General features: G+C 44.8%; 1 protein-coding gene across 2 annotated transcripts in view; it reads right to left on the bottom strand.

Annotated features, from left to right (window-relative positions):
• RDX (radixin) overlaps positions 1–13947 on the bottom strand; it is a 117434-nt gene that overhangs the window by 78899 nt on the left and 24588 nt on the right. The window contains exon 1 of one of the 2 annotated variants that reach the window (XM_045018179.1): positions 3255–3473. The exons of the other annotated variant lie outside the window; for it this stretch is intronic. The gene's annotated coding sequence lies outside the window, so the exon portion shown is untranslated. Of the gene's footprint in view, positions 1–3254; positions 3474–13947 lie in introns of those variants that run through there. 2 annotated transcript variants of the gene reach the window in all.

The following is a 13947-nucleotide window of genomic DNA, read 5'->3' as shown; positions in this document are numbered from 1 at the left end:
CCAACCCTGATATTCTATAATTTTATGATGCTATCCCTGCACACAAACAAAAAATCTTGGGTAATAGGAAAAGATTATGTCATTAAAAATGTCTAGGCATCATCAGATGGTATATCTGAAGAAACCTCATTTACTGTACTTCATTTCCAAAGAAATACTGCTTCTGTCACAGTTACCGGGTGGACTGCATCTCTGACCCCCTCCTGGTCTGTCTCGAGTGTAACCTCTTCAGGTCTGTCTCATGCCTCTAACTGTCACCTCTATCTCAGGGTGGAATCAAACCCTTCTCCCACTCTCAGACTGGGCCTTGAGTGCAGCCCTCTGTTTTATCAACCATTATTATCTCAGCAGGTCTAACTTATGTCCAGATCCGGCTGTTCTCAATTCTGCAAATCTCAGCTCCAATTTGTCACACTTACACTGCACATTTTCTATTTCATATTTCTATAGCACCAACCATACTATTTAAGGACCGCTGGTAACATCTGGCATTTAGGGCTAAATCCCCCAAAGGGATTTAGGTGCTTAAGTCCAAAATTTAGATCCCCAAAGCCCCTGCTCAACTGCTGCTTTACCCTGTAAGCACCCAAGTATCAACCGATAAAATCCTATAGACCCCTAAAAATCTGCCACTGGTCATACACACAACCACCTCAGTCCAGGTAACCAGGCATTTAACTCACACCTAAATCCCATCAGAATCCTCAAACTATGCAATGCCCTGCCTACCTCACCTGTGTGGCTTGATCTGATAGACATGCTGAATGGCTTCTTGATAGATCATGCCCTCTACAAAATGCCAGAAGTGAAGGTGGAGACAGCCCTAACTTCTGGGCTAAAAGGATATTCTGAGGCTGTTCCCTCTCAACCTCTCCTGTTTAAATTGTTCCACTTCTTATAAATAAACACTCTCTGGAAAGAGTGAGAACAACTATCAACCAGTGGTTTGGGGACTCTCCTGAAATGTGGGAGTCCTAAGTTCAAGCCCGTGCCAATGACTACCCAAGGTAAGTGCGCTATCAGTCAGGCCTAAAATGTAAGGGGGGGGGGAGCACCTCCACCTTGTTTTTTTGCAAGAAAGGGCTTAAGCACCTAACTCCAGGAGAGAGTTTATGTTTTTGAATCTTAGTGCTTGTTTATACATAAAATGCTACACCACCTAGGCTGTCGGTGTAGGTAACCCACCTCCCCAAGAGATGGTAGCTAGGTTGACAGAAAAAGACTTCCCTAGACCTAGCACTGTCTACTGGCTAGCTTAGGTAGCTCCCTGCTCAGCTTGCTGACTTTTGTGGATTGCATTCTTTGACACCTCTCCCCATCCACTGTATAGGGGAGCCTGTGTACCTAATGTGGGGCTGTGAATTCCATTACACAATATGGCACCTAAATGTTGAACATTACGAGACTGAGTCTAAGTCCCCTTTGTGAATCTGCCCTTATGTAACACTTTGAATACATATACTGCATTCTTGTGACACAGGTAGGCAGGCAAATACTTGCAATTGATCAATACAGAAAATGAGGCATAGCAAAGTGAACAGGACTTGCCTAAAGTTACACAGTATTACCCCTCAGGACTTCTTGTCTCCCAACCTTGCACTTGTTGATTCAGACTGTCAACAAACAAGTACTGTAATTAGTAATATCAAATCCTCCATCAGTACACTCTATAGTCTGACAAATGCAGCTTCACACTTCATTAAATAAAATTAGTGTAATCAGTTACATTAGCACTGAGACAAAGTACTATTTTTAAACATCCAAGCTGATAAAAAACAACAAGGGCAAGGGAATGATGTAGTTAAAAAATATATTTTCATGCTTTAAATTTGCTCGATTTGGCTAGTTTTTAATGGTAAGGATGAAAACAAAGATTTTCATTATTTATATCAGACATTTATCCAACATAATATAATGTACAATGGCTCAGGGCTGTTGCAACCATTATGTAGATCAGTATGTAGACTGAGGCTTTAAAATGTACATTTGTTGTAAACAATAGCAACAGATGCTTCATGGCACTTGTTTATGAAGTAATTCCTTATTATCCTTCCATATTTGTACATTCATTGATCCAAGCTGATGTTCTACAAGAACATCAAGAGTTAAAAAGTCTTAGGATATTGTTAGTGAAAAGCGGTTGCACAGCAGTGGAATTTTACATGCTGTATCTTGCCTTTTGCAAAGGACCAACACTCTCCCCCAGACTGCTTTACGGACTAAATCACTTTAAACTTTTATTTTAAAACTGAGGAGTGAGCTCTAGTTTCAAGCTGGAGCGATTTACAAATTCAGAGCTCCCCCCAACTCTCAAAAAAACCCTGGAGGCGGTGGGGGAATGTAGCTGAACCTGACGCGCCCGCAAAACGTCTCTGCACTCCTCGTCGGACTGGTACGGCGCCGCGGCCGCCTCCTGCTCCTGGACTGCACAGGGGTGGGTGGGTGTTTTGCTTCTGATGTGAGGAATGTGTTGCAAAGTATCATCCTCAATGCAACAAGTAGCTGAGGGGCCTTTCCGAGTTGCACTTTCGCTCAACCCCCTGCCCGCAATTTAGGGCTTCGAGCGAGTCGGGTTTATGCGCCGCTACACCGGCTCCGGGCACCGAGAACCAAGATTAGATGCTAGCGGACGAGACAGAGCGAGCGGACAAAAAGCATCAACTCCCATCCCGTCCTGCAGCGGCTGGAGGCTCCCCCACCCCCCCTCCCCATAACCTCCCGCAGTCTCCGAGGGGGGCGGGCAGAGAGGAGGCTGGGGGCGGACCACCCAGTGTAGAAGGGGGACGAGAGGCGCGAGGCGACGGGACAGCACCGGGAGAGGGGGGCGAGCAGCGTGGCGGTGGCAGAGAGGGACGCAGCCCTGGGGGAGAGACAAGCGCTGCGGGGGACACGGGGCTCTACGGGGGGGCAGCCCTGGGGGCGGGGCCGCGGGGGACACAGGCAGCCCCCAGGGGCCACGGGGGGGGGCACGGAGTCCCGGGGCCAGAGCAGCGGGGGGGGCGACACACCCAGCCCCGGGGGGGGGCACGAGCCAGACAGCCCCGGGCAAGGGGGAGGAGGGAGCAGGCAGGCAGGCAGGCAGCCCCCCCGGTAATCTGATAACGGGCTCTGACAGCTCCCGAGACCCCTGCCCCGCTCGGCCCCAGCCTGGCGGGAAGAGGCGGGGGCGAGCCGAGTGCGGCCTGGCAGGCGGCGGGTCGGGCACGGCGCGGGCACCAACCCCCTCCCCAGTTCTTCCCCGCGTCCCCCCTCACCTGCGGCTCCGCTCCCCGGCGGGGGGCTCTGCCGGGGGACTCGGTCCCTCCGGGTCTCCGACGCGCTCTCGGTGGTCGGCTGTGGCCGGGCCCCCGCGCAGGCCCCTCCGCGGCCGGGCAGCAGGCGCTGGGGGCCGCCCTGGGCTGTTCGCTGGTGGGTCGAGGCAGGAGACGCGCAAAGCGCCGCTGACAGCTACTCAATATGGCGGCGGCGGCCGCCGTTTAGATTTTCCTCCTCGGTTGTAACAGAGCATGCGCGAGAGGTGTAAGCATGCGCACTAGCCACCGCGAAGCCGCTGCCCTCAACTCCTCGTCGCGGGGGGCTGAGAGCGAGCGGAGCCTCGGTGTAAAAGGAGGGTTCGCGGGAGTACGTGGGTGGGTCGCGTAGGGGAGCATGGGGAGACCCGGCGTGCAAGTACACGGGGGGGGGGGCTCGCCCCTGTGAGAAGTAGTGTTGGAGAGAGGGCAAGCGGTGTCGTGTTATGCCCTTGCTGTGACTAGCCCCAGTGTGACCCCTCAGTCCTCTCCCCTTGTCTATCCAGCAGGCTCTTGGCATATGTAGATGTGGCTTACAGTAGCTGATGTAAGACTAATTTTTCACGTCTAATGTCCGTGTGTCCAGAGGTGCTGGGGGGTCCTGGCACACCCCCTGGCTTGAAGTGGTTTCCCTTACATACAGGGTTCACCCTTTGGTTGAATGGCTCTGAGCACCCCCACTATACAAATTGTTCCTGCACCCCGGCCTGTTTCATACATACACTGGCTGCATGGGTGGTTCCCAGGAGCTGTGTTTAGACCTGGATATTAGAGAGATGAGGTCCGGGAGGTAATATCTCTGCTTGGACCAACTTCTGTTGGTTAGAGACAAAGCTTTCAAGCTACTGGGCCCTGAAGAAGAACTTGCTGTAGTTTGAAAGCGTGTGTCTTTCCCCAACAGAGTAGTCCAGTAAAAGATCTTAGTTTGCCCACCTTTCCTCTCTCATAGGTGCACCTTGACAAACCTGCTTCATGAGCGAAGTCTTTTAGAGTGCTCCATTTGGCAGCACTTTGTCACAGGAAAGTTTGTTACAAGTGTCTATTTATTTTTTGGATTACTCTTTAGGAGCCCATGCCTGCTCTGCACTTACTCTATGCAGGCAGACCCTCCCCCCCATGCTCACACTTTGAAGGGAATGGGGCTCTGCAGAGTCTCAGCTGGAGTTACTTGAGTTACTGATTCAGTCACATAGGCTGTTGCCTCTAAGGCAGGGACTTCAAGAAGAGGGTGGCATAGGCACCGACTCCATGGGTGCTCTGCCAATCAGCTCCCCCCCAGTGCCTCCCACCTGCCAGCAGGCCCTGCCAATCAGTTCCTTCCCCTCCCTCCCATTGCCTCCCACTCATGGTGGATCAGCTGTTCAGCGGAGGTGCTGGGGGGAGGGAGTGGAGCAAGGGCAGGGCATGCTTGTGGGTGGGGGCGGAACAAGGTGGGAAGAAATGGTGTGGGGGCAGAAAGGGGTGGAGGAGGGGCCTTGGGGGAAGGGGTGGAGTGGGGGTCAAGCATCCAAGGGAAATGAGAAAGTTGGCACCTGTGGAAGATGAAGCCACAGTTCCCTATGGGGTTGTACAGGAGGGGCATTGCTAACACTCTTAGACCCTACTCTTACAAAGACTCAGGTCTTTAAGCACTTTGGATGGAATCCACAAAGAGTCTTAGGTGTTGCAAAGCTAAGAGTTATAGGGCCTAACATTTAGGTGCCTAGAAAATCACAGGAACAACACTGCAATCCACAAAACCCTAGGCTCCCTATACAATGAACAGGAGAGATAGGTGACTAAGAATGTGATCTACAAAATCTAGCACACTAGCAGGGAGCCACCTGCACTAATACATGGGAGATGCCAAACAGAGATTTGGTCTGAGCACTCCCTCTCTGAGATAGGGGCAAAAGTCCAGGCTCCAAGGAGACCCTATCTTGGTTTAGCAATCCATGAACAGGCACCTACCACCGGGAGACAGTTTAGGCACCTGCAGCATTTCTTGTCCACTGGTTCCCTAGACACCTTTAAGGAGCAGTGGGTGCTGTCCAAGGTTCTCTGCTTAGTATCCCCTTCCAGATCTCTGATTTTGTTCCTGTGACCCTCACTCCTGACCATTATTTTTTCATTGTCCCCTGTAATTATTTGAATCCCAGGTTCAGTAGCTCCTCCCCTTAGGCTGGGAGAGGGTCATTCAGACACAGGTGGGCTTGTGCCTGCCTGCCTCCTAGACTTCAATAGGTATAGCATTTCTTGTGGAAATGAGTTAGGCACCTGCCATACTCCACACAAAACAGCCAGGCGTGATGCCCATTTTATAACTTTTAGCCCAGTGGTTAGAGCAGTCTCCTAGCATATCAGAGACTCACATTCAATTACCCCTCTCTTATCAACAGTTATGATTGTGAAATCTATACTTCTCTTGTTTTGCCTATATGGTCCCCACATCTCTACTCTTTATCTGTATGGTCTCTGTCTGATTCTTTAATTGTTTCTGTCTGTTGCATAACTAATTTTGCAAGATTTAAATCAACAAAGGTGGTGGGGTATGATTGGTTAAAGAATTGTTTTGTAATGGGCTAGGATTGGTGAAAAATACTGTTTTGTAGTATTTTAGTTTAAAATGATTGATTAAGGTATAGCTAAGCAAGATTCAAGTTTAACTATATAGACTGGGGTCCAAAAGGAAGTTCTTTGGAACCTAACTCCAGGACACAGCCCAAGATCAGAGCTGCTAAACCTCAATGCCCTGCCAACTATATCGTGCAGAACCTGGAGCCCCAGATGACCTGATCCTGACTGGCCACCGGGAAAAGTTCATCTGCCTTATTGGGAGTGGTGAGCATTATATGCTTAGTATGTGTATTCTGTTTTGGTAACTGTTAATAGATAAAGGTTAAGGATATTACTGTGTAAGGCTTTTTCACTGGTAAAAGGCCCTGAGGTGCAAACCCACAGAAGATTACACTCTGAGCCCTAAGAACCAGGTAAGTGTGGGTACTTTAATTAACCAGGTTACAGTCTGAGCCCTAGGAACTGACCCTAACTGGCCCTAACCCCTAAGAACTGGTGATGGGTAGGTGCCTTCACCCAGAGTCCTAGGAACTAGGAAAGGGTGGGAGTGCCTACATTAACTGGGTTATGCCTTGAACTCATGGAGGGTAAAGATGGGGTGCCCTAGAGTGTGCAGGTAACAAAGGAAGCTCCACAGTAGACTAGCCCATAGCTCTGTGGTTAGAGCACCTTCATGAGAGGTGGAAGATGCTTATTCAAATCTTTTCTCCTCCTCTGGTTGAGAGCACACCTATCAGATTGGGCTCTGCACAGAAGTTAGGAAACGGAATGCCTGTCTTCTCCTGGTTTGTGGATCGCTCTGGGGCTTAGGCAGGAGATAGGCATCTGAACACCTAAAGGGAGGCAGCAGCGTGCATGCTCAGAGGCAGAAACGCAGGCTCTGAGGGAACTTTTACTCTGAAAACTTAGGCCATGAGTGAGTTTAGGGGCTGACAGGGTTCATCAGGAGTTTTGAGGATCGAAGTGGAGCCAGAACTGGGAACTAGCAGATACTAACTCTGGCATGTAGGTGCCCAAGTACCTTTGTGGTTCATACTTTGTGAGTAGTCCCATTGATTTAAGTATAAAGTTAGGCCTGAGAGTCTTTGTAGGACACAGCTATTCTGTTGACCACATGCAAACACATGAACACAAATTCTTTTGGCTTCTAGAAAAAATGTAAAATTGTGGTCTCAACAGAATACATTTTCATATCCTTATTTTAGTATTTTTCTCGTTCCACCATATTTTATGCATTGTTAACAATCATGCCTGAGTAGTTTCTCATAGGAAGCTGTAGCTTTACTTCACACCATCTTCTATTTGAAGTCACTGCCTTAAAAAAGGCATAGGCCCAATGGTACTTTATTCACCTGGGTAGTATCATGAAAGTCATGCACGTGCATAAGTATTTGCTGAATTAGAGCCATGATCATGTGACTCTGTTCAACATTAAATATGTTTTGAAACAGAGAAAATAATTTCTTCCTAGTCACTAAACTGAAACTCATGCAAGTAACCATACCTGAAAAGAGTAATTCAAATACTATATAAATAAGGCAGTGTTACTATCCTGAGTAAGCTTTGTGCAAGACAATTGATGGAAGATTAGAAGGGAAAGTGAGATTTAAGGGCATAGGGGAAGAATAGAATGTTAACACTTCCTAACCCAGGGGACAATTGGCAGGCCAATAATTTCTGTTAGAAAACATATTACACAGACAGCATAGACAGATGAGAGAAGAAGAATAAATAAGGCTACAATTTAGTCACAGGTATTTTTAGTAAAAGTCATGGACAAGTCACGGGCAATAAATAAAAATTCACTGCCCGTGACCTGTCCATGACTTTTACTAAAAATAACTGAGTAAATCTTAGGGGAAAGTGGGGGCACCTGGGGCCAGCAGCACCAGCTGCAGGAGTCTGCCCCAGAGCCAGCTGCTTGGGCAGCCCTGGAGTTAGCCACACTGGCCGCTGCAGAAATCATGGAGGTCGTGTGACAGACACGGAGCCCTAATTATAAATAACTTACTTTGGGTGAGGGGAGGGAAGACAATCATTTGACACAGATTTCTCCTGTTAAAAATCACTGCTCTGAACCAAGGCAGGAAGGTTACATAGTTTTATGATTAAAAAATGAGTGAGGATTCTGACACTACGCTCCAGCCATCTCCTTATCTCCAATGTGCACCAGCCTCAGCCAGCACCCACAGGACCAGTGAGGACTTTAACCCCATGGTCTGGTTAGTGTTGCCCATTATAAAAAGAGGTAGGACATCATCCCCCTTGGAGAAAGGGGAGGTTCAGAAAGCAAACACAGAGGTTAAGAACACAACCGTTCCAAGGTCACACTGGCTCTGTCCTCCTACCCCATCCCTTGCCACATATGAACACACACATGCTAAAGGGGCTAAGTTGCTGCTTCACACATTCTGAGATTTTGTGGTGTGGGAGGAAGAAAAGGAATGCTCAGGCTCTAATTCCTTGTCTATCACTCATGAGGTATGGAGGAGAGCCTCAGACTAATCCTCAAGTAGGGATGGGGATTGTTGAATATTATTCTTCGTATACAGTTCCTCCTTCCACAGCGAGCAGAGGGAGTAGCAACAAAAGAGAATTCTTCTGGAGAAAAATGGGAATGAAAATACTGAGGGAGATCCAGCTGCTTGTCTGTTTTGCTGTTTTATTCTGTTTTTTTGATAGGAAAGGTTCTCTCTCCTAGAGCGATAGTGTAGCCAGGAACATCAACCAGCAGATCTCAGTATGAAGGGATCCACTTGAGTTAACAACTCTGAGTCATGCAGCAGCTATTAATATACCTTGACCTCTGGCTGTCTGATAGAGAAAGAAAGGTTGGGGGAAGAACAGAGAGGAATTTCTAATTAAAGCTGCTGCTTCAAAGAGTAGTTTAAAAAAAAAAGCTTTAAAAAACAAACAAACAAACATACAGACAAAAAAAGCAGCAGCACCAGCAGCAAACTGCTTCCTGACAGTGAAATCATGTGGAATAATCTCCCTGGGGAAAATTATGGAAGCCACATCATTTAAGTCATTTAAAGTTAGTCTGGACAAAACAGCTATTACAAGGGTAGGCAACCTATGGCACACGTGCCGAAGGCGGCATGCAAGCTGATTTTCAGTGGCACTCACACTGCCCGGGTCCTGGCCACCGGTCCGGGAGGCTCTTCTTTTAATTTAATTTTAAATGAAGCTTCTTAAACATTTTAAAAACCTTATTTACTTTACATACAACAATGGTTTAGTTATATATTATAGACTTATAGAAAAAGAGACCTTCCAAAGATGTTAAAATGTATTACTGGCACGCAAAACCTTACATTAGAGTGAATAAATGAAGACTCGGCACACCACTTCTGAAAGGTTGCCAACCCCTGAGCTATTATGTAAAGAACATTCCTGTATGCTGGGAAGGATATACGTTAGATCAGTGGCTCTCAATCGTTCCAGACTACTTTACCCTTTCAGGAGTTTGATTTGTCTTGTGTACAACTCACTTAAAAACTACTTGCTTACAAAATCAGACATATATATACAAAAATGTCACAGCACTCTATCACTAAAAAATTGCTTATTTTCTCATTTTTACCATATAATTATAAAATAAATCAGTTGGAATATAAATATTGTACTTACATTTCAGTGTATAGTTTATAGAGCAATATAAACAAGTAATTGTCTATATGAATTTTTAGTTTGTACTGACTTCGCTAGAGCTTTTTATATAGCCTGTTGTAAAACTAGCCAAATAATCTAGATGAATTGATGTACCTCCTGGAAGACCTCTGCATACCCCCAGGTGTATGTGTACCTCTGGTTGAGAACCACTGTATTAGATCAGTGGTTCCCAAACATGCTGTAAAAACTCCATGGTCCACCTGTGCCACAATACCTGGTTTTCTGCATATAAAAGCCAGGGCCGCGTTAAGGGGTGGGTAGCAAGCAGGGCAATTGCCCAAGGCCCCATGCCACAGGGAGCACCGTGAAGCTAAGTTGCTCGGGCTTCTGCTTCAGCCCTAGGTGGTGGGGCTCAGGACCCCAGGCTTCAACCCCATGCAGTGGGACTTCAGCTTTCTGCCCTGGCAACCAGCAAGTCTAACACTGGTCCTGCTTGGCGGACTCCCTGAAACCTGCTCGCAGCCCACAATGGACCATGGTTGAGAACCACTGTATTAGATAGTTCAATAGGTCTCTTCCATCCAGTTTCTGTGAGAGAATAATGTTGTAGAGTCCAGGTGATAAAGGGGGTTAGCCCATAAAGTTTTTAAATAAGCATTTTAGATTACATATTTTGTATAGATATTTCTCTGGCACTCAATGCCATAGAATGTGAGCCCCTCACACTACAAAAAGTACATTAAATTGCCTCTAGAAGGCTGAAGTCTCTTTCCTGCCCTCTCCTCCCCCCCCCTTTTTTTGAGCCAATTCATTACAGTGAAAGAATGAGGGTGATCAGTTTTTCCAGTATCTGACGTCATTACTACACTAATAATTTAGGGTAATGCTGGGCTCCTGCAGAAGCATGCTCTAAAATCATTGGCCTTTCACTAATCTTCCTTTTCTTTAGTCACCACAATACAAGATCTGCTCCCCACTCCCCCATCCACTGAAGTGTCCTTGCTGAGAACAGCAGGTATGATGGGGAGCATAAACAGATGGAATCTTACCTAACCAGACCTTAGCCTATTCAGGGTTTGGGAGGCAAGAAGCTTGAACTGGACCAAAATTTGACAGTCACCCAATACAGACAACAGCACACAGGTGTAATGTGTTCATTCTGGTTGGCTGTTTTAGAGACAAGCCAATGCATCAAATGCTGCTTCCAGATAGCCCACTGAGCCAGCCCCAAGTATTGAATTAGTTGCAGTTTGTCATTACATGGATTAATAGAAAGTGGTGGTGGTAGGTTCCTTTAAAAAAAATACATTTGTTTGTCATTTTTTTATTTTATATTATACTTTACATCCTGCCTGATTACATAACATATGTTTATAGCTGTATTACCCCTTAATGAAAGATAAACAAGGTATAGAAAGTAGTTTTATCTACCTTGTAAACATGATAGTGACTTCCCCCACCCTCCAGGGCTGTAAAATTGCATTCATGTCTCTATAAAACCAGTTTACAGTCAATAAAGCATTAGAAGTGTAGTCAGATTGCATTCTTCCTAGCAGCAGAAGTGAAACTACTGAGTGGCTGTGGTTACTGCATGTTATTTTCTTTACAGAAAGCTTTCAGATATATATGTCTAATTACTCAATTCTTAAGAGGTAGGTTATAAAGATAACGTTACAAGTACTAACAGAAGCTACTGTGCTATAATTGGATGATAAAGATAATAAGAAACACATTTGTCTTTCCACAGTTAAAAAACAGTATAAAATGGATTTGGAGGACTCTTGCCGAATCATAGCCGCTAGTATAGACCCCTGTGCCCACACAGAGCCCCAGTGATTTTAAGGAGGCTCTGCTCAAGCATAACAGTTGGTCCATGCAGATCCTTGCAGAATTGGGACCTAATTTTGCTAAAACTAAATATATTCATCTGACACTTTACTGTATGATCTGAGGCTTAATGAGGGAAATTGGATAAGGCATTTTGGAGATGACAGCTTTTGTAAAAGGTTACACTTTTTGTAGCTTTTCCTAGTTTTGTCATATCAAAAGAGTGGTGTACAATTTCAAGTTTATTTTATCCTGTTATCCAAAAGTTATGCCTTTGACTAGTATGGGAATGTTTACTGTGTTAATAGTTTAGACCTTGACCCTGCTACTCTGTGAATAAAGTCTCACATATACTTGAATATTTGCAAGATTGGAGTCCTAACTGTTCATCCTGGGAATATTTATCCACATGACTAAATTTATATACAGAGATCCATTAATGTGCTTAATATTTGCAGAAATTGACCCATAGTCATGTAAAACTATTGCAATACCAGTGTTAGAATACCATTAGCAAATTCATGCTCTAAAACTAAAGTGTTTTATTAAAATGTTAAAAGATTCATAAAATGTTTAAATTAATAGGTGCTTGGCCTGGTTTATATTTTCAACAAGGAAAAAAAGATTACTTAAAAAAAATCCCAGAAGACAACAGAAATACAGGGATAGTGGTTGTTAGATGGCTGTTAAGAAGGTTCTCTTGTTCTAATACTATCCACCATCACCAGAAAAAGAAACATATCTTTGAAGAAAACTTTGTTTCATAGCATTCTGTCTGGCAAGGAATCACTTACCAACAATTGTGATAGTGAAATCTATACCGCTATTGTTTTGCTTTCATGGTTCCCACTTCTCTATTATTTATCTGTATAGTCTCTGATTCTTTAATTGTTTCTGCCTGTTGCATAACTAATTTTGCAAGATTTAAATCAACTAAGGTCGTGGGGTATGATTGGTTAAATAATTGTTTCATAATGGGCTAGGATTGATGAAAAATGATTGGTTAAGGTATATATAAGCAGGAGTCAAGTTTAACTATATAAACTGGGGTCCAAAAGGCAGTTCTTTGGAACCTAACTTCAGGACACAGCCTAAGATCAGAGCTGCTAGACCTCAAAGTCCTGCCAACTATATTGTGCAGAAGCTGCAGTCTCCAGACAATCTAATCTTCACTGGCCACCAGTAAAAATTTGTCTGCCTTATTGGGAGTGGTGAGCATTGCATGCTTAGTGTGTGTATTCTGTTTTGGTAACTGTTAATAGATAAAGGTTAAGTATATTACTGTGTAAGGCTCTTTCACTGGTAATTTCACAAATCCGCAGAAGATTACGCTCTGAGCCCTAGGAATTGGGTAAGGGTGGGTACTTAAATTAACCAGGGTTACGCTCTATGCTCTAGAAACTGGGCAAGGGAGGTGTCTTTTCCCAGAGCTCTAGGAACTGTGAAAGGGTTGGGTGCCTAAATTAACTGGGTTATGCCTTGAGTCCACAGAAGGGTAAAAGCATAAAAGGGTCCTAGAGCATGCGGGTAACAGATTTGGTGAAGAAGGCAGGCAGCCTAAGGTTGTTTGGGCTGAACTGATGGAGTCTAACTCAGTAAATAATAGCAGAATACCTGTATCTTCTGTCAGGAAGGATCGCTAGCTAGCTGGCAGAATTACTACCCCAGAGCAACAAGAGGGGTGGGGAACAAAGAAAAGGGACCAGGAGAGGTATGGGCTAGTTGAGGAGCCTACCCTCCTTGTTAAATGGGTAGTGGAACAAGGCCTATGTCCATGGGAAGGGATGGTTCTGCGAGGAAAGCAGGATCAGGCTCAGACAAGCAGCATTCAGTCTGCAAGCAACAGATAAAGAGATTCAAAAACATGCTGGGAACCCAGAGGGGCATAGTGGTAGGAATAAGTATAGGCACCAGGGACACAGACCTCTGGGACGATACTTGGAATGGTAATATCTGGGCTGATGAAGGTTTCATTTTGGGAGATAAGAAAGTGATTTAAGGAAAGAGTGAGAAGTTAACACCACAGAGGTTGGCGGGAATTAAACAATTAAAAGTTGTGGAAATGTTAAAGAGGGAAAGTGTTATAGGAGAAGAATTTTTGGTTTCTTTGCAGCCATTCTGAAGGAAAATGGGCCCTTGTAAATATTCAATTGTTCATAATTGCTGCAGACACAGAAAATCTGATTTAAAATCATTTGAATATGGACAATTTAGTCAAAATCACTAAAGAACATAAGGGGTTTCGATTGGAACTTAATTGCCTCCAAATGTATAAAAGGGAATGTAATTTGTGTACAGCTGTGTACAGATAATTAAAGCAGTGCAAGAGATGTTAAGAAAAAGAGAATTTGTGTGTGTGTGTAAATATATTGTGTAAATATGTGAGGTTTTAAGAACCTAAACCAACACTACTTGTTTGTAAAAACCCTGTTTTGTAGGTTTAAGATGAATTGGTTTTGATTTTTTTTTTAAATAATCCATTTGAATCTCTCATTCAAAGTTGCAACACTACACTTTTGCCTGACACAAGCAGCTAGTGTGGTTTGGCTTTGTTATTTAGCATTTAACCCTTTGGTACTTCTATGGTTTATAAAGTTGAATATCTTTTTAAATAAGGACCAGAGGATGTGGCCATGACTGTGGTAGGGATAGCCAGCAC

This window comes from Mauremys mutica, chromosome 1 (assembly GCF_020497125.1).
Source record: "Mauremys mutica isolate MM-2020 ecotype Southern chromosome 1, ASM2049712v1, whole genome shotgun sequence".
NCBI classification, from domain to species: domain Eukaryota; kingdom Metazoa; phylum Chordata; order Testudines; family Geoemydidae; genus Mauremys; species Mauremys mutica.
Note: the sequence above shows the minus strand (reverse complement) of the source record. Positions and strands in the feature narration are given on the sequence as shown.